The sequence below is a fragment of the Leopardus geoffroyi genome, chromosome C3, assembly GCF_018350155.1.
Source record: "Leopardus geoffroyi isolate Oge1 chromosome C3, O.geoffroyi_Oge1_pat1.0, whole genome shotgun sequence".
Taxonomy (NCBI): domain Eukaryota; kingdom Metazoa; phylum Chordata; class Mammalia; order Carnivora; family Felidae; genus Leopardus; species Leopardus geoffroyi.
In genome coordinates this window covers 88,921,080-88,946,258 of record NC_059338.1, presented here as the reverse complement: position 1 = coordinate 88,946,258, position 25,179 = coordinate 88,921,080, and the positions used below count along the sequence as shown (strand labels likewise).

The 25,179-nt window shown below is 36.8% G+C and overlaps 1 long non-coding RNA gene across 2 annotated transcripts in view; it reads left to right on the top strand.

The window, feature by feature from the left end:
- Positions 1-24,901, top strand: part of LOC123585527 — a 130,752-nt gene extending 105,851 nt beyond the window's left edge. For both annotated transcript variants that reach the window (XR_006706265.1, XR_006706264.1), the window contains one exon: positions 24,557-24,901. This is a non-coding gene — a long non-coding RNA (uncharacterized LOC123585527). The remainder of the gene's footprint in view (positions 1-24,556) is intronic.
- Positions 24,902-25,179: the final 278 nt, after the last annotated feature.

Here is a 25,179-nt window from a genome sequence, read left to right as displayed (position 1 = left end):
AATAAGAGTAAGCAGTCTTACTATATTGTTAACTAATAAGAACTATTTCTCTTAAACCAGTTCTTTCTTATATTTACACATTATAAGCTGTAATTTTAGTGTGTTTTTTTTTTTCCATCAAATACCAAGTAGACGGTGAGATTATCAAATCACTCTTTTGTTCACAGGTGTGTGTGTGTATGTGAGTGTGCAGCCTATTTGATTGTCAACCTGACATTCAAATACTTGCAAAATGCCACCTACATTTTTCTGTATTTCCAATAATTATTGAAAGGTAGTACCTGAAAGTTGATATGGCTATAGAAAAAGACCTGGGAACTTCAACACTGTTGAAAATCTCCAAGAAATGGTTTCATTTACATAGGACAAAAAATCTTGCCATGTAACCTATATCAAAACAAATAATGTGGATGGAAATAAAAGTAAGACATTATTAAATTTCAGGGGTGAAGAATCTGGAAAAAGTTTGAAAACTTCTGTCAGAGGGACAATGCCTATAGCTATGTACCGATAAAAATTTGCTTATGATTTAGTAGCCATGGACTTATCTGGTCGTAAACTTCTTTAACCCCCAGGGTTAAAAAACCCAGATAACAAATAATGAGAGACAACAATCACAGTAAACGGCAAATAAAATACTTTAACATGCTTTTTTCTAAATATTTGCTGTTTGACTTTTTGGAATAAACATCTCAATTCTCCATGTTTTGTTTATGTATAAAACCTGTCTTCATAAGACAATTTCTCCAACCGCAGGTAGTATGCATGATAGTGGTAGTGACTGTTTGGGGGCACTTACCGTGCCTTGTTGTTTTAAATGTTTTTCTAACATTTATTTATTTTTTGAGAGACAGAGCATGAACAGGGGAGGGGCAGAGAGAGAGGGAGTGACAGATTCCAAACAGGGTCCTGGCTCTGAGCTGTCAGCACAGAGCCCAACATGGGGCATGGGGCATGGGGCTCGAACTCACGAACCGTGAGATCATGACCTGAGCTGAAGTCAGACCCTTAACTGACTGAGCCACCCAGGCGCCCCTCACTGGGCCTTTTTATATTCATTATTTTGTTTAATACTCATGGTGATCCTATTATTTCTCTCTTTGTATAGATGAAAATATTGAATTTTTGAATTTTTTTAATGTTTATTTATTTTTGAGAGAGAGAGAGACTGAGTGCAAGTGGGGGAACGGCAGAGAAAGAGAGACACACACGGAATCCAAAGCAGGCTCCAGGCTCTGAGCTGTCAGCACAGAGCCCGATGCAGGGCTCGAACTCACAAATCATGAGTTCATGACCTGAGACAAAGTTAGACATTTAACCGACTGAGCCAACCAGGCACCCCAAAAATACTGAATTTTTAGTGTATGTAAATCACAAGTTTACACATCTTGTTAGTGTTGGGATTCCTGAGCAAAGTCCGTGTTCTTAACCAAAGTCCGTGTTCTTAATCATTCTGTGGAATTGCATCCCAGTAAAAGGCAGTGACATGAATATATCTAAACTTTAGTAGAAAAAACACAGTATTTGGAGTCAGATAAATCTTGGGGTTTTTTAAATGTTTATTTATTTATTTTGAAAGAGAGAGAGCATGCAAGTGGAGGAGGGGTGGGGGGCAGGGGGGAGAATCCCAAGCAGGCTCCACACAGAGCCTGATGCAGGACTTGATCTCGTGAACCATAAGATCATGACCTGAGCTGAAATCAAGAGTCAGACGCCTAAGCGACTGAGCCACCCAAGCACTCCTGATAAATCTTGTTTTGTTCCAAATTATATGCACCTTGAGCTCACAAATTTTATTTTATTTTATTTTATTTTATTTTATTTTATTTTATTTTATTATTTCATTTTATTTTATCACAGTAGAAACCACAACATGAGATCTACCCTCTCAACATTTTAAGTGTACAATACAATATTGTTGACTACAGGAACAGTAGTGGACAGCATGTCTCCAGAATTTATTCATCTTGCTTAACTAAAACTCTGTGCCCATTGGCTTCTAGACAATGAGCTTAGGGTCTTTTTAATCTCCCTGAGCTTCAGACAGGGAAAACAAGTCAGAAAATTATTTAGAAAATTATAAAACTTGGCATATTCACAGCCAACTTAAAAACTCAGTATTTAAACAACCCGCTCCCCTCCAACGCCTTTCCCAAACATGCCAAAAGGAATTGAGACTCGAGGTGAGAGAAAATACTGACATTCTGTTTATATGGTTTTCAACCACATACATTATAATATCACAGTTTCCCAAACTGTGCTCCACAAGCCATGAGAGTTTCTTGAAATATTTCTTGAACTACATTAATATTTTAAGAGGCCAAATGAATATAGGAAATTCTGTGCTCCATTTAACTCTTCTTTGGAGGATCACAATGCATATTAAAACATCAAACTCATTTCTCAGAAGTCCCACAATAAAGAAACTGAGTTAATGTTTTCAACTTATTTTCTCAGGGATCAAAATTTAAATTTTTTAATAAAGAATAACAGTTAACATCTTTACCTGTCACTCGTGTTCTGAGGAAGGTATTTTGGTAAATGGTACTTTTCATACATACCTTTTTTGGCATTCTGTATGTCAACTTCAGAATAACTAAAATGGCAGTTACTTTATTTTTAAAATAGAAAAATTCAAGAATCTGCTTCATGGATATTTTAAGGGCTAACTAGGGAAAATTCATTATGAACAGTGGGTCCTCAGAAAAGACATACACCATTATTGCTGCTTCTGGGTGATTTATAAGCAGTGCTTGGCTGGCTCAAGGAAAAGAATAAGGCTGAGCTTGTATTTGTGTCCACAGATGTATTTTGGTCACAGATTCCAATAACCCATCCAATACTGAATCACAAAAAGATGACTTTGTTGGGTTTTCATCTAATTCCCCTGAGTCACCATGATATTTTCTAGGAAATAATAGGAATTTTATTCTTGGAGATAGCTTTAACATCTTTTAAGTATATTTTAAATTAGATTGTATTTTAATTCTAAGTGCTGTTAGCACAGATACTTTATACTTTATAATTGTTGTTCTATTATTCTGACTTAACTATAGTTTCCTATGGAAAAAATTAAGTAAGGTATTTTATAATATTCCTTTCTAGGCAGTATTTAAATTTCTTTGAGAAATAGGAATTTTCATTATTCATTTTTGGAAGACAGAGAGAGACAGAGCATGAGTGGGGGAGGGGCAGAGAGAGAGGGAGGCACAGAATGAAGCAGTCTCCAGGCTCCGAGCTGTCAGCACAGAGCCCGGTGTGGGGCTAGAACTCCCAGACCATGAGATCGTGACGTGAACTGAAGTCAGACGCTTAACTGAGACACCTAGGTGACCCTCAAATCCATATTTCTTTAATTACATTGTCTTTGTTGCCGAGAAGCTCAATGTTAAGCTAATTAATTAAATGATGTGATCATTCATAAAATATTTGAGTTCCTCATGTGTTCTAGCACTGGGATAAGTGTTGAAAATAGGGAGCAAAATTAAGTTTTGTCTGCTTTTATTAAGTCTACAACCTACTTATAATAACAGATATAAATAGATAATGAAATCATTAATAAGAATAGGTACATAGTGAGTTGTAAACTTATAATTGGGTAATTTGACTTATTCAGGGAGATCCACCAGATCTCCAAGAGGAGGTAATAACTGAGTTCACACCTTCAAAATGAAAGATTATTAGATAAAGATGAGGCAATGAGCATTTCAGCTTGTGGTAACAGCATGTGCAAAGGCCCTGTGGTGGAAGGGAATATGGCATATTTTAGAACTATAAAAGTCCAAAGTGTCTATAGTGGAGAGAGAGAGAAATCCTGGTACAGATGAGGCTAGAGAAAAAGTAAATAACAAATTATGTAGGGTTATGTTGGCCATATTAAGACATGTTCTTTATTCCCCAAATAATGGGAAACCATTGAAATATTTTAAACATGATCAGATGGGCATTTTGAAATGATCACTTCAGCTACAATGTGGACAATAGACTGAAAATACACATGAGTGGATGTCAGTGAAGTGCTGTTCAGAGAAAGGATCGTAGTTTGCATCAGGATAATGGTGTTGCAGATAGAAAGAAGTGCAGGGACTCAAGGCATATTTGAGATGTAAAGTCAAAATTTCCTCTTGATAATGAAAGAGGATGAAGGCACTAAGGGAGAAAGAATTATCAAGGTTGACTTAAAGGACTCTTAATATTGCGTTTTAAGGAAATAAGAGTTTGTAAGATGACTGCATCGATTTGAGGGTTAAGCCTTTTGGTAAATTAAGAAGGTGTAGCTACACTCTATACTTGGCTAGAAAGCAAGGTATGTGTTTCACTAAAAGACCATGGTCATAAGAGACAAAAAAGACTTGGGTTCAGGTGCCTAAGTGGCTCAGTTGGTTAAGCATCTGACTCTTGATTTTGGCTCAGGTCATGAGCTCATGGTTTGTGAGTGTGAATTCAAGTCCTGCACTGATCCCTGCTTGGGATTCTCTCTCCCTCTCTCCCTGGCCCTCCCCTGTTCATGCTTGCTTGCTCTCTCTCTCTCTCAAAATAAATAAATAAACTTAAAAAAATATTGGGCTCACATCTTTTTTTTTTTTATACCTTTTAATGACCTTTACATCAGTTTGGTCTATTTTAAATTCAAGATGGTATTGCCGATCTCATGGGACTTTTCTAACTATGAAATGGGATCTAGTATTAATTGTCTCCTACTCAATAGTTTGAGGACATGTGGTTGAAGACACAACCTGGAAGTCTAATTAAAAGTGAACGTTCCTGGAGGTCACTCTAGAACCACTCAATCATGCCTAGGAAACTGCATGATTAATTCTCTCAATGGCTCTTAAAAGGATTAAAGTTTGAGATACACTCACAAAGTACAGGCTGAATAGATTTTTATTTCATTATTCATATAAAGTTAAAATCTAAAATCTAAATCTAAAAACATCAAAAAGCAATCATCTCCTCCTTAGAGAATACTCACCCTTTATGTTGAGGTCTGACTGGCTTGCAGTGTTTGTTAATGTGTTTGGGTCACATTTGAATTTTTAACAAAAAGCTTTAAAAAATGCTCTTAGTTCTAATGTGACTGATTTCCTAAACTATGTCTCATATTGGAAACAGATGTTTGTAAAAAAAAAAAAAAATACTGCCTAAGGACATTTTAACACCTTGCATGATCCTTTCATTTCATTTGGATTATTTTTTAAAAAATTGATTCAGCTTTTCACTTTTTAGTGTATTTTGGTGTATGTTCAACACTAAAAGTACATGAATATGGTAAAATGTTATTCACTAAACCTCTTTCCTTAGCAGAATATAAGATATGATAGTAGAAGAGAGCTATGGTTTGTTTTATATCTAATATACATTGTTGAGATCAGGCAGAATTTCTACCTCTGGTTTAAATAAATGTGAGCTATCTATTAGCTCTTTTGGACAAAGCATGTAATATATTCTAGATTCAGCTGTGATGTAGTTGGAAAAATAAGAGGATTGTGTAAAAAACAATCTAGTGAAAAAATGCAGAATGTCAGTAATGAATAATTCACTGGATGAGCATATAGCAGATTGGACACTGTAGAAGAAAAGCCCATTGAATTTAAAGGCACATCAATAGGATTATACAAACTAAATAATAGAGAGAAATATGATTTTAAAAAGCAGAACTTTATAAAATAGAAAGTAAAGAATAATAGAGAAAATTTTGAAAGGTAAGAGTTACTTTTTTGAAAATATTAACAAAAATTTTTAAATCCTAATAAATATGACATTAGAAAACATTGAGAAGAAACACACTCTTTTGTTGGCAATGAAAGGGGAGACATCACCACAGATCCTATAGATATTAAAAGATAAGAGAGTTGTGTAGGAAGCTTTATGGTGATACATTTGACAGCTTAGATGAAATAAACAAATTCTTTGAAAAATGCAACTTATCAAAACTGACTCAATAATCAGAAATCCAAATGGTCCTATATCTGATTTTTTTAAATAGAATTTTTATTTAAAACCTCCTCCCCAAGGAAAACTTTGGTCCCAGGGAGTTTCACTGGTTTTTATATAAAACACCTAAGGAAGATTAACATCAATTCTAGATAAGTTATTTCAGAAAATAGAGCATTAGAGAACATTTCTGAACTAATTTTAAGAGTCCAGAAAAATTTGGATACCCAATCTGACAAGCATATTACAAGCAAGGAGAACTAAGACCAATATCTTGTGAACACAGATGAAAACGTTTTTAACTCAATATTTGAAAATATAACATGCAGCAATAACTTTAAAACATAGTATATCACAATTACACCAGAATTATTCCAGTGATGCAAAATTTATTAAATATTCCAATTTCAATTAATGCAATCTACCAAATAACAGAGGAAAAAAAACCCACAAAGATATCAGATGACCATCTCAATGGCTGAAGGAAAAACATCTTTTTAAATGTTTATTTATTTTTGAGAGAGAGAGAGCGTGTGCGCATGCACACGCGCATCAGTGGGGGAGGGGCAGAGAGTGAGAGACAGGATCCAAAGTGGGCTCTGCACTAACAGCAGAGAGCCCAATGGGATGCTCCAACTCATGAACGGTGAGATCATGACCTGAACTGAAGCCAACGCTTAGGTGATTGACCCACCCAGGCACCCCAAGGAAAAGCACTTTTTTTTTTATTTTATTTTTTATTGTTTAAAATTTACATCCACATTAGTTAGCATATAGTGAAACAATGATTTCAGGAGTAGATTCCTTAATGCCCCTTACTCATTTAGCCCTTCCCACTCCCACAACCCCTCCCATAACCCTCAGTTTGTTCTCCATATTTATGAGTCTCTTCTGTTTTGTCCCCCTCCCTGTTTTTATATTATTTTTGTTTCCCTTCCCTTACGTTCCTTACGATCCTCTTTCTCTGCATCCTCACCAACATCTGTTGTTGCCTGAGTTGTTAATGTTAGCCATTCTGACAGGTGTAAGGTGGTATCTCATTGTGGTTTTGATTTGTATTTCCCTGATGATGAGTGATGTTGAGCATTTTTTTATGTGTCAGTTGGCCATCTGGATGTCTTCCAAGGAAAAGCACTTTTAAAGCTCTTCCTCTACCCATTATAAAATATCTGAGCAAAGATCAATAAAAACAAACTTTATCAATTTTATAAAGAGGATCTATCAAAAAAATCATAACATCGTACTTAACAGGGAAGAGATGGAGTGTTTTTCCGTACAAGATTGAGGGGGCAGGGGGGAAGGTGCCTATTTACACTACTTCTATTCAACTATACTATAGGTCCTAGCCAGTATAATAAGGCAAGAAAAGAAATAAAAGGCACAGGACTGGAAAGACAGAATTACAACTGCCTTTGTTCACAGGTGAAATGACCTTTGTATGAAGAAAATTCTTTGATATATACAAAAAAGCTAACAATAGGCAAAATTATCAATATCATAGATTTCAAGGTAAATATACCAAAAAGTCAAATGTGTGTCTATATAAGCAGTGGCCAATTGGAAAACAAATTTTTAAAATGTCATTCACAATTGCATCAAAAAGTATAAAATATTGAGAGATAAAATTTCAAGGATTTATGCAAGACAAGTACCCTGGAAACTCTAAAAAATGTTGAGAGAAATTTACAAAGACCTAAATAAATGAAGACATACACCATGCTTGTGAATTGTGAGACTAAATATTATGAAGAGGTCATTTCTTCTCAAATTGATCTTCCCAGATTCAGTTCAGTACCAGTCAAAATCCCATGAAGTTTTTGCAGCAATTGACAAGCTGATCACAAAATTTATATGGAAAAGATAGGCTCTAGAATAACAGAAAGAAAGAAAGAAAGAAAGAAAGAAAGAAAGAAAGAAAGAAAGGAAGGAAGGAAGGAAGGAAGGAAGGAAGGAAGGAAGGAAGGAAGAAAGAAAGAGAAAGAGAAGGAAGGAAGGAAGGAAGGAAGGAAGGAAGGAAGGAAGGAAGGAAGGAAAAGAAAGAATAAAGTTGGAGATCTTATACTACCAGATTTCAAAACCTCATATGAAACTACAGTATCAAGACAGTGTGGAATTTTATCTTAATGAAACAAAACAGTTTAGAAATAGACCTGAACATATATAGTTAATTTATCTTTGTAAAAGTATACAGGTATACCCATATGGAAAAATAAGATCTCCCAGTCCTCACTATGCAAAATATATAAAAATTAACTTGAAATAGATGCTAGACCAAAATGTAGAAACAAAAGCTGTAAAATTTCTAACAACAACAAAAACAGGGGCAAAATGGTTGCAAGACTAGGGTAGGCAAATATTGATAGGACACAGAAGGCACATAGCATAAAAGAAAATGATAAATTGGAATTCTTCAAAATTAAAAACTGTCACTCATCCAAAACATTTTTTTTAGTTTATTTATTTTTTTTTAATTTTTTTTTTCAACGTTTATTTATTTTTGGGACAGAGAGAGACAGAGCATGAACGGGGGAGGGGCAGAGAGAGAGGGAGACACAGAATCGGAAACAGGCTCCAGGCTCCGAGCCATTAGCCCAGAGCCCGACGTGGGGCTCGAACTCACGGACCGCGAGATCGTGACCTGGCTGAAGTCGGACGCTTAACCGACTGCACCACCCAGGCGCCCCAAGTTTATTTATTTTGAGAGAGAGAGAGCATGCTCATGAGCAGAGGAGAGTCAGAGAGAGAGGGAGAGAGAGAATCCCAAGCAGGCTCTGTGCTATCAGCAAGGAGCCTAACACAGGGCTTGATCTCATGAACTGTGAGATCATGACCTGAGCCAAAGTCTAGAGTCGGATGCTTAACCAACTGAGCCACCCAGGTGCCCCCCAAAGCACTCTTAACAAAGTAAGAAAACATACCATTGACTCACAAAAGGCACAAATACAAGGCAAATATCTGACAAAGGATTATATTCAAAATATGCAAAGAACTCACAAATCAATAGTAGAAGGAATGACGTCTCAGTTTAAAACAAAATGTGCAAAAGTTGAAAGAATGACTTATCAAAAGAGTATATATGGATGACCCCTAAGTACACAAAAAGGTACTCAACATTGTTAATAATCTAGAAAATGCATAATAAAACAACAATGATAAAGTATTCTACAATAAGCAGAATAGCTAACTCAACAGCCCTGATAATATCGAACTTCAGTGAGGACATGAAGAAATGAGTGCAGAGGTTAAAGTGTACAGTCATTTGCAAAACTTTTTTGACAGTTCATTACACTAATCCTATGACCCAATAATTCCACCCTTGAGAAATGAAATATGTGCTGGTATGTCCATTATTAGGAGAAAGGATGAACCAACCAGAAGATTATCATAAACTAAAGTATCACTCCGCAATGTAAAATGAACTACTGGTGAACTTCATAACATATATGAACCTCGAACCCTTTATGTTGAATGAAAGTAGCCAGTCCAAAAAATTTACTATATTTTATTTCATTCAGAGACATAAGAACAATAGTTGCCCACAGGATTTCAGGATTGAATAGAAAAGGACAAAAAGAATATCATGAGCTGAAGGAAATCTTGATTGGTGAATTAATTAAACCAATGATCATATTTGTCAAACTAATTTGTAGACCTAATATTTATGCATTTAACTGTAGGTAACATGTACCTCGATGAAAAAGAAGAAAAGCATATTCCCAAAGCAGCACCAAGGCCAAGTTTAGTTATGTTATGTTATGTTATGTTATGTTATGTTATGTTATGTTATGTTATGTTATGTTAAGGGGTGGGGGGAGAGGCAGAGAGAGAGGGAGAGAGAGAATCCCAAGCAGGCTTCACACTGTCAGCATAGAGCCTGATTCAGGACTCTAACTCACAAACTGTGATATTGACCTCATCTGAAACTGAGAGTCAGAAGTGTAACCAAATGAGCCACTTAGGCACCCCCCAGTGTATTCTTATACATCAGCAACTAACTCATTTATTTAGATTATATACACACTTATAATCTTAAGAGTCAGCTTGGAGTATTGTAGTAGAAAATTTGGTGACTGGCATTAAAGTACAATTTCTTACTTCCTTTCATGATATACTATGACTTGGTATGTTAAAAAACAACAACAACAACAACTTGGGGCACCTGGGTGGCTCATTCAGTTAAGTGTCTGCCTTCAATTCAAGTCATGATCTCAAAGTCCGTGAGTTCTAGTTCCTTATCAGGCTCTGTGCTGACAGCCCAGAGCCTAGAGTCAGCTTTGGATCCTCTATCTCCCTGTCTCTCTCTGCCCCTCTCTCCCACTTGTGTGCTTTCTCTCTTTTCTCAAAAATAAATTAATTAATTAAACATTAAAAAATTAAAAAAAAAACAAGCAAGCAAACAAAATGCCCCAAAACCTTGCAGATAGTAATATCTGAACAGTAATAAGTAATAAAAGTTTCTATTTGAAATAAAGAAGAAAACATTCTTAAGCCACCAATGGAGGTCATTAAAGAGAGTGAGGATTCTTCTCTAAGGGAAGAATTTCTGTGAACCCTGTGCAAAATTCATTTACTGCGATACACATGGCTTTTTCTAAGAGTGTCCATAAATTTTATTCCATTCAGAATGATCTACAAACACCGAAAAAGATTAAGAAGCTCTGTTTAATGGCAAGAGCATCACCAAAAGAGAGTCACTGTTTATGGTAGAATATTATTGGTAAAGATCAACATTAATAATGAGATAAGAGTTAGCAACTTTATAATTTATAAATGTTATAAATTTATAAATTTATAATTTATAATTTATAAATTAATGTGACTTATCCTTCTATAGTCAAATTTTTGGCTTAAAGAGAGAGCTACCCTAAATCAGCGATATTTTCAAATAGCTACATTGCTTTTAAGTTATAGTACATTTATATAGTACAAATTTTTTTTTCAACGTTTATTTATTTTTTGGGGGACAGAGAGAGACAGAGCATGAACGGGGGAGGGGCAGAGAGAGAGGGAGACACAGAATCGGAAACAGGCTCCAGGCTCTGAGCCATCAGCCCAGAGCCTGACGCGGAGCTCGAACTCACGGACCGCGAGATCGTGACCTGGCTGAAGTCGGACGCTTAACCGACTGCGCCACCCAGGCGCCCCTATAGTACAAATTTTGTAGTTCACATCAAGATGACAGGTTCAGACTCCTAAAATATCATGTAAGCTATCATTTCTGAAAATATAAACATGAATAGAAATAAAGTTGCGCTCCATTTTGTCTATGTGCAGTCAATACTTGTCCTTTAAGGTTTAGTTGATACACTTAGTACTATTACAGATTTCTACTTTAGCCATTACCTGATCAGATTTTGCCAGTGGTTAGCCCTCCAACATTTATTAGTACAAAACTTAATGTCAAATACTGTACATATTTAAATACAGCATCAGTTACTTAGAGATTAAATACGTGTACAAAGAATGACAGCACTCTGGTGACCTTTTGAAAAGTGGACCCAGTTGCCTATACTGCAAAACTGATGATACATTAAAACTCGATCTTCGTGAAATATAAAGGAACACAGTCACCTGTTATTATATCTACTGAGCCTCATTTGAAGACAGGGATGCAACATCAGGGAACTGTGGGCAGCAAGGCTAGTACTGCTTAAGCTAATCATTGAAAGCTCTAATATTTTTAAGAACCAAACTTAAAAAAAATGTTTTTAAAGGTTACTTATAGAAGCCCATAATGTGGTTTGCAGATAAAGTGAATGAGTGATAGAATGCTCATGGTGCTATAAAGTTAAGGTGAATGCAGAAACCTCCTCACTATAGGTAGGGAGAAAAGTCGGTGTCTGCAATTTCTATAGACAGGTTTTTATTGCTGCCTTTAGGATCCAAGTTAAAGCACACAAACCATTAGACATTTAGAACTGAAAGCCTAAGATAGTCAACTCCTCATGCACTGTATGTAATGTGGCCTGGGGTATACTAGAAAGAGTAGTACTTGAAGTCAGAAGTGTGGAACACAATTCTCAAGTCAGCATTAGTAGGAAATTCTGAGACAGGAATCTACTCTAGGTATTTCTTTTTCCCCACTCCTTCCTTAGATCTGAACCTTTGGAATCTTGGATAAGGCACTTAAGCAATATGTCTTTTCAATAACTTTATCTGTAACATTTAGAAAATAAGTAGCCCCAGAGAATTGTGATGGGCATCAAATGAGACAATGTAGTGAATCCTTTATAAGTACAATGGAATATTCAGACGTTAGGCATCATTGTTTTTGTTACTATTATCACTTTTCCATTGCTGGCCATCCACCCTTCCACGTATTTATAGTAATACAATCTTCGGAGTAATTATTGACTGCATATTGGTAAATGGGTGCATTACCTGAGTTTATCTTCTATTTGCTCTCAAGAAACACAACTTTAGAATCATCTTGATTCTTTTATTCATATCTTGTATGGGATCTTTTGGCAGTGCTGTCAACGATGTTTCCAAAGTGCGTGCGAATTCCATCTTCCTCCACTTACGCGGTTACCAGTCTAGTGCCAACCACTACCGTATCTGCTCTGGATCACTGCTTCCCGTCTCATCTCTTCTGTATTCTCCGCGGCAATCCGGGCATTAGTCACACCGTTTTCTGCTGTTTTTCTTACACACCAAGCATCTTTCTCTTGTTGCGCTCAGAGCTGTGCATAGCTGACATACTGCCTTACAGGCAGGTCTACCCCAACATTTGTTGGGCTTAGGGTAACTCACAGACCTCATGTCTAAATCACCAGCTAACAAGCTAACAAGAGTATGTTGTGTTTTGTTAAATCCTCCAAATATGTCCTTATGTAGAGCAATAGGGTTTATGTGATTGCAGGTGGGCAAAGTATCAGATAATTGAATTTAATGTAATTACTGTTGCATGTCTCAGTGTTCTGGTTGAAGGGCTGGTGATGTTTAGATTGGTAATAGAATAAAGACATGCATATTTTATAAACATATAATGATTCCATGAATTTAATTTCCTTGCCTTCATTTTAGCAATACAATTCGTTGTATTGTTGTACTCAGTGTGTTTGTACAATTTGGAACAAATTCACAATAATGATTAAAAGGATCAAAATTAATATTTAATTGGTTTTGTTTAGAGTACATAATTTATTTAAAGTCGAGTTCGTTAACATAATAGTGTAGAAGTATACCATTTTTGAACATACTTAAAATACATAATATTGGAATATGATTTTGTCAATATTGTAAACATTTAAATATAAATATCAGTAACATTATTTGTCATGTTTTTGAATAGTTAATTTTTAACTAAGATTATTAAAATTAGAAAGACAAAAGGCAAATAATAACTTATGGCTATCAATTTAAAATTAAAAATATATAACATCTTAATATATTCATATAAACATTTTTTATTTAAAAAATTTGTTTTAACTAAATATTAAATTCATATACTTAAATAAGTAGTAAATAATAAAATTACAACTTTTTCAATTCTAGAGTTTATAGAATATATCTCAATTCAAAAATTGGTATAAGACATATACATATTACATTAGACCTTCTACACATAGGTATACATATATAGGTGATACAGACATATACTGATACAGATGAAAATGGATGCATGTGTATATGCATATATAGCAAATACTATCCTGATTTGCAATATCCAGAAACAAAAGTTAAAAAACAAATAGCAAGAAAATAGACCAGGTGTTGTACTAAGAAATGATTCCTTCTATGAAAGATTCTATACATTAAACTGAGCAGAATTTGGGGTGCCTGGGTGGCTCAGTCAGTTGAGCATCCAACTTTGGCTCAGGTCATGACCTCACAGTTCGTGGATTTGGGCCCCACATCGGGCTCTGTGCTGACAGCTCATAGGCTGCAGCCTGCTTCAAATTCTGTGTCTCCCTCTCTCTCTCTGCCCCTCCCCTGCTCATACTCTGCCTCCCTCTGTCTCTCAAAAATAAATAAATGTTAAAAAAAATTTAAACTGAGCAGAATTTGTATTTTTTCTTACCTCAGTAAGTCAGTCGTTCAAATCTTCTATAGACTCCAAAACAGTGTCCACTTCAACATCAATGGTGGACAATGCCAAACCTCCACTGTAGTTTTTAGAGAACATAAGGTGAAGAGAGTTGAAGCCTTTTCCAGGGACCTGAATGACACTAGTCCCAAAGATGGGTGTTTAAGGTCAAAGCCAACATTGTGCTTGCACTAATGGATGTGAGGTGACAAATGCACCCAAGTATTTGTGTGCATTTTTTAAACAGATTTGTGTGTGTGCATTTGTGGGTGTGGGTGTGTGTTGTGATATGCAGTACCCTTAAAGTACCAAGTATTATCTAAATTCCTACAGTCAGACCATATAGTACCTTCCTTGACTTCTAGTATAAATATAACGTCCTCTCTCTCTACTAATCACTTGCTATTACATCACCCTCTTTTCTCTTCTTGATAGTACTTCTCATGACTTACCTTATTACCTTATAGTTATTACCTTACATGACCTTATGGTTCCGCCTGCTTATAATTGGACTTCTCTCCATAAAGAAGTCCTGTATAGAGGAGAATTTTTTCTGTGTTGCTCACCAAAATGACGTTGATAAACCAGAGCTTTGCACATAGTAGGCTCTCAATAATTATTGATTGAATGCAGAAATAAACTATATATTTAACTCTAATTTATTGTGCATCAGAAAGAATTATCTTCTAAAATGAATCATTCTTTCCTCATGAATATGCTCTTCCCTTTTTCCCAGTTTTGAAATGTCATTTCCCACAAATACGGTCTTTCATTCTTCTGAAATGGTCATTAGAGTAAAACATGAAACAAGCCATTGTTCCTAGAAGTAGGGGAATATGAAATTGTCAGAATATGCTATGCAAGACATTGTGTAATGTTTTATCCATGACATCTATAGTATATCACAAATTTTCACTCCTTAAAAATTAATTGGAATTGTTCTTTATACGTTTCAAATGAGTAAAATGTAAAAGTTGTTAACTTCTTACTTTAGTCTTCAGAAAAAGAACTCTTATTCTTCAGAAGTAAATTACTCATTTTGTTTCCCTGACGCATCACAAAATCTTAGAGCAATACAATAAATTTCAGTAAGAGAGACATATTCCAAATCTGTGATAGTTTGCACAAGAACAGATCAAAATCTACCTTTGTATTTATGTATGAAAAGGAGTTTGCTAAGTACGTAATACTGCCAAGGTTATTTCAAACAGGAGGTTTTGAAAAACAGCTGGTTTCACACACTTAATAGCAATTTTGTACAGCACGATAATATGCTAACTTTTAAGATATTTACCTATTTCCAGTGCAAATCTGTTCAGGCCACATCTGGAAAATTTAGTCATTCATCTCTAATATTGTTTGCATCTGAGAGTGTTAACAAACTTGCCTAAGTAAGAAAGGATTGCCATACACTCTAAGCCATAAATGCAACTTGGCTGTTATATACACACACTCGTGCACATGCACATGTGCACTAACACACACACACAGAGTGATTTTTTTCCTTTGTGAAAAGGGACTGTTCATATCCTCAGATCATTTTATATTATAAGAGAAAATATGCTATCTCCAGAAATAATGAGAGGTTAGCTTTTGAGAGATTTTTCTCCACTTTTTAAGTTCATTAGGTAAGTAGAAAGGACATGATTAAAACAAGAGTTTTAAAGTTTTAAATACACAATACATTCACACAGATATATACAGAAACACACACATACGTGCAGAATTTATTTTTCATCAACCTAGCTAATAATAATTTTCATTAAATATAGCCATCTTCTTCAAGAATGGGCCCCATGCTTAAAACCCCCAAAATTTAAAAATTAGTAAGATCCTGGCATATAGTGCCTGATTAAAATTATAATATAAATGGACATATGTCTATGCTAAATATTTAATCTTTCTGAAAACCAAATGTAGTTTAATAAAAACTGGATTTGAAATATCAGGAAGCACTCACATTTTTGTTCTCGTTGGTGCTGGCGAAGTGCCATGATACCACCCATTTTCATCTTCTTAGCTGTAGGTCCACTGGCCCAATGCATACATAAACCCACGCTTAGAAAAAACTCAAGCAGGTATTTTATTTACAACATTTATACTCCTGGCCCGCCAGAGGCGAAGCATAGCAAAGGCGTGGAGTTCACTCGTACTTTTCTATGCTTCCCTTTGTGGCTATTCAGTTAGATACTAACTCAGACATTTACTGAGAACATTATGCGGCAAATATAAGACTAAGTGCTAAGAAAACAAAATTGATATCTTTTCTGATTTAAAGGAGTTCACATTATAATGGGCTTAAAAATATGTAAACAGCATGTCAACTATACTTCGATAAAAAATAAAGATAACTTCAAGTGTGTATACACACATATATAGGTACACACACATATATATACAAATAATGAATATTTCGTGCAGAATAATGAATATTTAGTACAGAATAATGAATATTTAGTACAGAAATGTTTGGTTACTGTATATATGATAATAAATGGCTTTGCCACTTTACCAAAGTGAGTTCACAAACTTCGGTCATTTGAATACCATCTTTCTGATGTTTGCTCTTTTTGAATATATGACTATTATGTATTTATTATTTTTCAATAGGTTAATCTAGCACGTCTCCCTAATTATTGAAAAAGAAACCTTTTATGAGACTCTTTTTTTTTTTAATTTTTTTTTTCAACGTTTTATTTATTTTTTGGGGGACAGAGAGAGAGAGAGCATGAACGGGGGAGGGGCAGAGAGAGAGGGAGACACACAGAATCGGAAACAGGCTCCAGGCTCTGAGCCATCAGCCCAGAGCCCGACGCGGGGCTCGAACTCACGGACCGCGAGATCGTGACCTGGCTGAAGTCGGACGCTTAACCGACTGCACCACCCAGGCGCCCCTTTATGAGACTCTTGTATAGAAACTTGATCTTTTGCAATAAGGAAGGTTACCTTACAAATAAATGCAGTGAAACACAGTGTTATACAGTTATGGCCAAATACTACCACCAAATACTGTGATCAGTCACGTCTCCAAATCTGAGACCTGCTCTCTCTAGGTTAGAAAAAGAAAGGTTAGCAATATCAGAGAAGTGCTAAAGACTCCTGTCATCCAACTGGCCCTTCTGCCTGATTTGATCAGAAGTTTGAGAGGAATTGAAAAGGGAAGGTTTTTTTCTCACTATGTAATTCAGTGCCACCTTTATTTTGAGTTTGTTCTCTCTGGGTTTTTTTTTTTTTTTGTCCCTGTTTTCTCTTACCCTGTCTTTCTGTAGGTCACTTGCATATTTTCTAGAATTTCATTTTGATTTGTCTTTAATGCTTGTGAGTGCGTATTTTACACTCAAAATACCGTAACTTTTTCGTGGTTGCTCTGGGTGTTACATTACATCACATCACATTATATACAATTGATCACAGTCTGTTTCAGTCCTCATTTCACCTGTGAAGTATAGAAGTATCTGTGAAGTATAGAAATCTTACCATGCTCTACTTTCCTCCCATTAGTAAAATAGTTTTCATAAATATTTCCTCTATAAACATTCAGAGCCACATCAGTGTTACAATGTTTGCTTCAAATGGCATAATTCAGAAAACGTAATTTAGAAATTCAGAAGGAAAAAAAAGTCTATTGTATTCACACATGTTTCTGCTTACTGTGTTCCTTCTTCCTTTCTTTTTTTTTTTTTTTTTTTTAATTTTTTTTTTTTTTCAACGTTTATTCATTTTTGGGACAGAGAGAGACAGAGCATGAACGGGGGAGGGGCAGAGAGAGAGGGAGACACAGAATCGGAAACAGGCTCCAGGCTCTGAGCCATCAGCCCAGAGCCCGACGCGGGGCTCGAACTCCCGGACCGCGAGACCGTGACCTGGCTGAAGTCGGACGCTTAACCGACTGCGCCACCCAGGCGCCCCCCTTCTTCCTTTCAACGTGTCTTTTTCATGGTTTTCTTTCTGTTTAGATACCTTCCCTTCATCATTCTCTTTGGACAGGTCCATTGGTAACAACATCTCTTAGTTCTCATTCATCTGAAGGTGTCTTGATTTCCGCTTCATTTCTGAAGGGTATTTTCACTGAATCTAGGATTCTTCAGCATTTGGATAAATATGGTGCCACGTTTTCCTAACCTTTATGTTTCCTGATGAGAAATGGACTGTCATTGTAATGATTTTTCCCCTAAAGAAAGGCATTGCTTTTCTCTGTCTGCCTTCGCAATTTTTTTGTGTGTGTTCAGTTTTAAGAGGTTTCATTATGTGTTTGAGAATAGATTTCCTTGGGATCCCCACCCCCACCCCATTTAGAGCTTGTTTCTCAAGTCTGTAGGTGTATCTCATGCCAAATTTGAGAAACTTTCAGCCATTATTTCTTTGAGTACTTTTTCAGCTGTGTTCTTGTGGTCTTTCCGTGTGAGACTCCAGTGACACAAATGCTGTATCTTTTTTCTTTTTCTTTTTCTTTTCTTTTTTTTTTTTTTTTTTTTTTTTTGGTAGTCCCAGGGGTCCCTGAGGCTCTGTTCATTTTCTTCTCACTCTATTTTCTCCCTGTTGTTCAGATTGGGTGATTTCTATTGTCCTATCATTTAGCTCCCCAGTTCTTTTCCTCTGTCCTCTCTATTTTACTGTGGATCCCATCCACCGATATTTTTATTTGGGTTATTGTTTATTTTAGTTCTAATATTTCCCTTTGGTTTTTCTTTTCTTTATTTAATGTATTCCTTTGCTGAGATTTCAATTTTGAAAATTTGTCTCAAGCATATTTATAATTGCTTGTTCAAGCACTGTGATGGCTGCTTTCAAATCTTTGTCACATAGTTCTAACATCTGTGTCATCTCTAAATTGGCATCTACTAATTGTCTTCTCGTTTGGCTTGAGATCCTCCTGGTTCTTCATGTGCTAGGTAATTTTACTGAATTCCAGAAATGTTTAAATTATGAGACTCTGGATCTCTTCAAACTTTGTTTTACCTGGCATTTTATGATATTGCCCCAACTACCGAAGGTAGAGAGGATGCCATATTGTTCCTTCATGGTGGAGACAGAAATCCAGAGTCCTTACTCTGCCTCACACACAAAAAGGAGGATTCCTTATTACTAGGGTGTCAGTTCTAGATACCCACATGGGCTGCACTGACACCACAGTGGTGGGTGCCTCACTAACACTGGGTGATAGTGACTAGGCTTCACTTGACACCATCCTGATGGCTAAGTGGAGGGGTACATAATTATTATGGATGAGGGTGAAGAAAGTTCAGGTTCCCCAGCAGTCACTGACACTGTCTACTCAGCATCTCTACTACCACACAGGGGGAGGTGTTGGGGTGCTTCATTAGAGCCTCACAAAGGTAAATTTACATCTAGATTTAGATTCTTCATTTTGTCTTTGCTGGCATGGGTGGAGGAAGAACCTGAGATATTTTTCTGTGGTGTTCGGCTGTGGTGTTTGATTATTATCTAAAAGTGTTTTCTGTCCTGCTCATCTGCCTCTCTCCTGGTTCTTCGACTAAAGAGAGCAAGCCCTTCAGGGAGATCTTTTTGTGTCCTTATCCATCAGCATTCCCAGGTAACAGTTGTCTTAGTCTGGTCAGGATATCATGAAAGACTACCATAGACTGGGTGGCTTATAAATAGCATAAACTCACTGCCTACCATTCCAAAGGCTGGGAAATCCAAGATCCAAGTACTAGCAGATAAGGTGTCTCATGAGAGTCCCCTTTCTGGTTCATAGATGGCTACCTTCTCACTATGTCCTCACCTGGTGGAAGTGGTGGGGCATCTCTCTGAGGTCTCTTTTATAAAGGCCCTAATGCCATTCATGGGGTTCCACTCTGACAACCTTGTCATCTCCCAAAGACCTTACACATCACACTGGGAGTTAGGATCACATTGGGAGTTAGGATTTCAACATATGATTTTTGGGGGAACCAAGCATCGTCTGTAATACCAGCTTCTTTGGTTCCAAGTGTAGGATACATGAGGCAAAGAGAAGAGCGAGGGAACTCACCATTACATCTTTCCTTGGAACGATATCAAATTACTATCATCTTCTCTCTACCTCTCAGAATCTTCTTGTGTCTGTTTTTATATAATGTCCAGGGATTTTAGTTATACTTAGTGAGATGAAGCAGAGGCCCAATTCAATACTAGTGAACACCTTATTGGATGACACACAAAATTATCTCAAGTACCACTAGCACTTGTATTCTGGCTTTGAACATATTTGTCTAAACTCTTTAATATGATTTACTCTTACCCATCATGTCTTTTAAATACTCTTTTGAAGTATTATATTATTTGGGCCTAGTTTCCATCTTTGAATTGATTTTCTTTTATGTATGTATGTATGTATTTATTTATTTGTTTATTTATTTATTTGAAAGAGAGAGAGAGAGAGAGCATGAGTGTGGGAGGGGCAGAGGGGGAGGGAGAGAGAGAATCTTAAGCCCCAACATGGGGCTCCATCTCATGACAGTGAGATCATGACGTGAGTTGAAATCAAGAGTTGGATGCTTAACCAACTGAGCCACCCACGCACCCCTCTTCTTTGAACTTATTTTCTAAGCCCATAGAATAGCATTGTGAAAAGTATATTGAATTAGAACCAAACAAGCTGGATTTGTGTTTCATTTCTACCATTTACTAGTGGATGGTCTTGAAGAATTTATTTAGCCACCTCTGCATTAGAGCCTTCTTCTGTGCAATGGTTATATCAATATTTCCGGCTCCACAGATTTTTCTTGTGAGGTCAAAATGTAACAATGTATATGGGGGAGACATATGTCCTTGCAACATAACAGGGTGTTTCATAAATGCTTATGGAATCTGATGTCTTCAGAGCACGCTATTTACATGCCACTTCCCCCTTAAATGAATAGGATTACTTTTACTCCAGCTACTGAAAAGAAAGGTAAGAAGGTCTAAGTTGAAGTAGGGATGAACTAGATGGTAGAACTAAGTAAGTTACATAATTTTTGTGGTTAGCACCCTCAGGAAAAAATATGGGCACAACTCCAGTTGACTAGTTCTAGCAGTCGAATTAAGCTGATACGCTGTAAAAAACACACAACCTCAGTGGCCTAAAACACTGAAGGTTTATCTCACACTGACTCATATTCTGTGCAGGGTGGCTGTCTTCCATGGGATGGTTCCAATCACTGTGCCTCTATTCCACAGCAGCTCCCACACGTTGCCAAGGAAGACTAAGAGAGCACTAGCAATTAGTGTAGTAATTAAACGCTCTTTGCTCAGAGGTAATGTCACATACACTTAAATTTGCTTGTGCAAAATAAGTCACATGACCTGGTCTCAATATGCATGGAATTTCATGCCTCTCTGTGGCTAAACGGAGGAGAGTTGCATTTGTTGGTGGGCGTTATCAATGCCTATCACATGGACCTTCCTTACTAGGTCATTGTGAGGGATAAAAATGAATGATGTATCTGGTGCCTGGCTGACTCAGTCTGTAGAGCATGTGACTCTTGATCTCAAGGTTGTGAGTTCAAGCCCCACACCGGAGGTAGAGTTTACTTAAAAAAAAAAAAGAATTATGTATATATGGCAGATATAGCAACTCAGTCCCTCCTTTTGTGTTCAGAGAAGCAGGACTTAGTAGGTCTGCAGCAGATACTTACTTTAGGGGAGACAGAAATCCTCTTTTGCTCCTGGAGGTGTAGGGGAATCTTGATTAATCTTCCAATCATGGTGATTGTTTGTCTTTGCTAATAAGTACTGAGAGACTCTTGCTACAAATTGCTAGAAAGTATTCACGGCTAAAAAACAACATGGTTTAGGGCACCTGGGTGGTTCAGTCAGTTAAGCCTCTGAATTTGGCTCAGGTCATGATCTCATGGTTCATGGGTTCGAGTCCTGCATCAGGCTCTGTGCTGACAGCTCAGAGCCTGGAGCCTGCTTTGGATTTTGTGTCTCCCTCTCTTTCTGCCCCTTGCATGCTCACGCTCCCTCTCTCTCAGAAATAAACATTTAAAAATAATTTTTAAAAAACATGTTTTTTAAAATAAAATAAAATTACAATATTTATTTAAAGTGACATAGCATTTATTCAACTTTAATATATTATAAACTTAAATTGTGTATCCATTTTTATAAATTAACCTAATAAAATATTATTACAATGAATACTAAGACCTTAAAAAGTACTTGTCAAAACAGCCTGCTTATGAGTTAAGACTTCTATCTAGAATTAAAATTTTTAGAAAATATAGTAACTGTGTTTTGGCTAGTTAGTGTTTTCTAATACATTGGAGCCATGACTAAATAAATACACGCTCCGTTAGTGGGCTGAAAGTATTGATTTGCCCTCAAATAAACATTTTAAACTAGACTTCTTCCCTTCTAAACATGACTGAATTTGTATTACTTGTGGTCTATTCGAAACTAGTAAACAGACTTTAATAGTATTTTATATTCCTTTAGTCAATTTGGGATCCCCATCACAAATGGGATTCGGTGGCTTACCTGTGCCTGCCGGGGTAGGGTAGGCACATGCTGAGCCAAGCAGTGTAGTGCGTGACCCTGGACAGCCAAGAACATCACAAACCTGCTATGGCTCAGTCTCAGGTGGCTGGATGCCACCAGGCCCGCTAAAAACTTGGGGGACGCCGATGGCTCTCGGGGGGCACTAGTTAGCATGCCAGAGTCTCATTCTTTATTGAAATTAACCAGACAAATCACTTCTCCAACTAACAGCAGTACAACACTACCCTCTCCTTCCCTTCTTCCTTTCTGACCTGGTGGTATGATGATGTGAAGCTGGGAGCTGTAGCACCCACTTTGAGATCTTGAGTGGGGAAGCTGAGGACAAAGTCTACTATGATGAGAATGGCAAAGCAAAGAGATGTTAGCAACGTGGGTCCTTGATGATTCTACCAAACCACTGAATTAACTGACCCCTATGTACAGACCATGTGGCTGTGTGAGATCACAATTTCTTCAACGTTGGAGTCACTTTCAGCCGAGTCTTCTCTTATTTGGACAGCGTTTGGGAACATCTCATAAATTACTATCCGTACATAAAAAGAATTACAGAAACATATATATATATATATATATATATACATATATATATATACATATATATATGTATATATATATATATACGTATATATATATATATATATAGAGAGAGAGAGAGAGAGAGAACTATAGGTATATAGATAGTATCAAAACATTCTGAATTAACGTATGGAGGTATACTGTGTTCTCAATCTTGCCTCAAATAATGACCAGGAAATTGCAGCGTCACCCTATCTCACCGTGTTTGGGAGTGCAGTCATTTCCTGTCCCCAGAGCTAAATAAACACTTTCATGGAAATTGATGGTGTTTTGTAAAGGAAAAGTCCACTGACAGTTCTGCCTTTATGAACTGTGCAAATCCAGAGGAGAAATTCTATCACAGAGGCCAGTTGTTGACTGATTAGCAAGTGGTAACATCACTGTGTGAAAAAAGGGGTGGGTTGTTTTGTGCAGATCCCCAAGGCCTAAATCTTCTGGCACCACTAACTGGTGGTGCTCCTCCCTCAGACATTAGCTTTAACCTTCGGAAGGTTGATACTCCCAGTGGGTGAGCATTGACGTACGGCTGGAATGGCGTGTGAAATCAGTACTGCACTTTTAATCATATTGGAATTTAACTTTAAGCTAAAGCCTCAATTAGGGGGATTAAAGGTAACTAACACATGCCTAACTTAAGTCATCTTTCCTTACACTCTCCTAATATAAGCAGAAAAATTTCTTATGTCAGGCTCTCTAAAAATCCACTCAGACAAGTGCTCATCAATTCTTCGGTTATTTATTAGACATTTATTAGGCGGAATGCTGGGTCCTTTAAATAAGACAGTAAGACCTGGCCCCAGCCCTCAGGGAGGTCACAAGCAGCCCACCAGATGTAGAGAGTAAAGGAAGATTACACAAGATAATACAAGAAGAGAAACGTCAAGGGTCTCAGCAGTGGAGTAAAGAAGAGAACATTTCAAATCTAGGCATGATATACTTGAGGAAATTAAGAAAAGTTTGTGCAGGCAGTGATCTTGAGATGGGTCATGAAGGAAAGACTTAATTTAAACCTAAGGAGTCACAGGGACACCTGGGTGGCTCAGTGGTTATGCATCTGACTCTTGATTCCAACTCAGGTTGTGATCTCATGGTTTGTGAGTTCAAGCCCTGCACTGGGCTCTGCACTGTATCAGCATGGAGCCTGCTTAGAAGTCTCCCTCCCTCTGTCTCTGCTCCTACCCCGTGTGCTCTCTCTCTCTCTCAAAATAAATAATCTTAAAAAAATTTAAACAGAGCATTTTAACATCAGAACACAAATTAAGAACAAGAGATTCATATTTGAACCCAGATGGGTTTGCAACCTGACTTTGCTCTTAGTAACTGGACTTACTTTAGGAAGTGAGCTAGTCATTTGACTCTGTTTCTTCATCTTAAACATGGATATAATAATATTCACTTTATAGACTTAGTAGAATAGTACCTATCTAGTACCTTAGATAAATAGTTTTTATCTAAGATATATTAACTGTTATTATTATGATTTGTATCAAGTTTTCCTAAAGAGATGACATTTGAGATTGGTTCTTAAAGGAATCGTAACAAATGGAAATGTGAGTGAAGAGCATTATAAATGACTGAACAACTTATTTGAAGACCCAGAGAACTCAAAGAACGGGAGCCAGGGAGTGATCTTTTGGAAAAGAGCATACAACTGTGGAAAAATGGGATAAATCAAGGTAAGAGTTTACAATGCAGATGTGACTCCAAGAATGGGCCCTGAGAATATCAAATTTCCAGTCAAGACATCAAAATATAGCTTTGCTCAGCTGGTTGTACCAGCATCCTAGCACCATAGATAAACAGTGATACAGAATGTGTCAAAGCAGTCTAACAGTAGATAGAGAGAACAGTGAGAGTTGACCAGCATCACTGGAGCAATCTTCCTATCGTGCCTTCCTTTTCTAAGGAGTTCTAATATTAGAAAAGAACTCAGAGAACAAACATGGAGGTCTCTTTTAGGTGCTGCACTTCACGTGACATACATGCTGAGACTTTCTCCATCCACCACCTCTAGATCCACACAAGTACATACAGACGATGTCATTAAGCAATTATTACAGCTCAGGTCGTGTTCAACTTTGTTATAGACTCAGTATCCTTCTCTACACAGCATGTGTGACAGCCACTAGCATTGAATTGGAGTTGAAACCTAC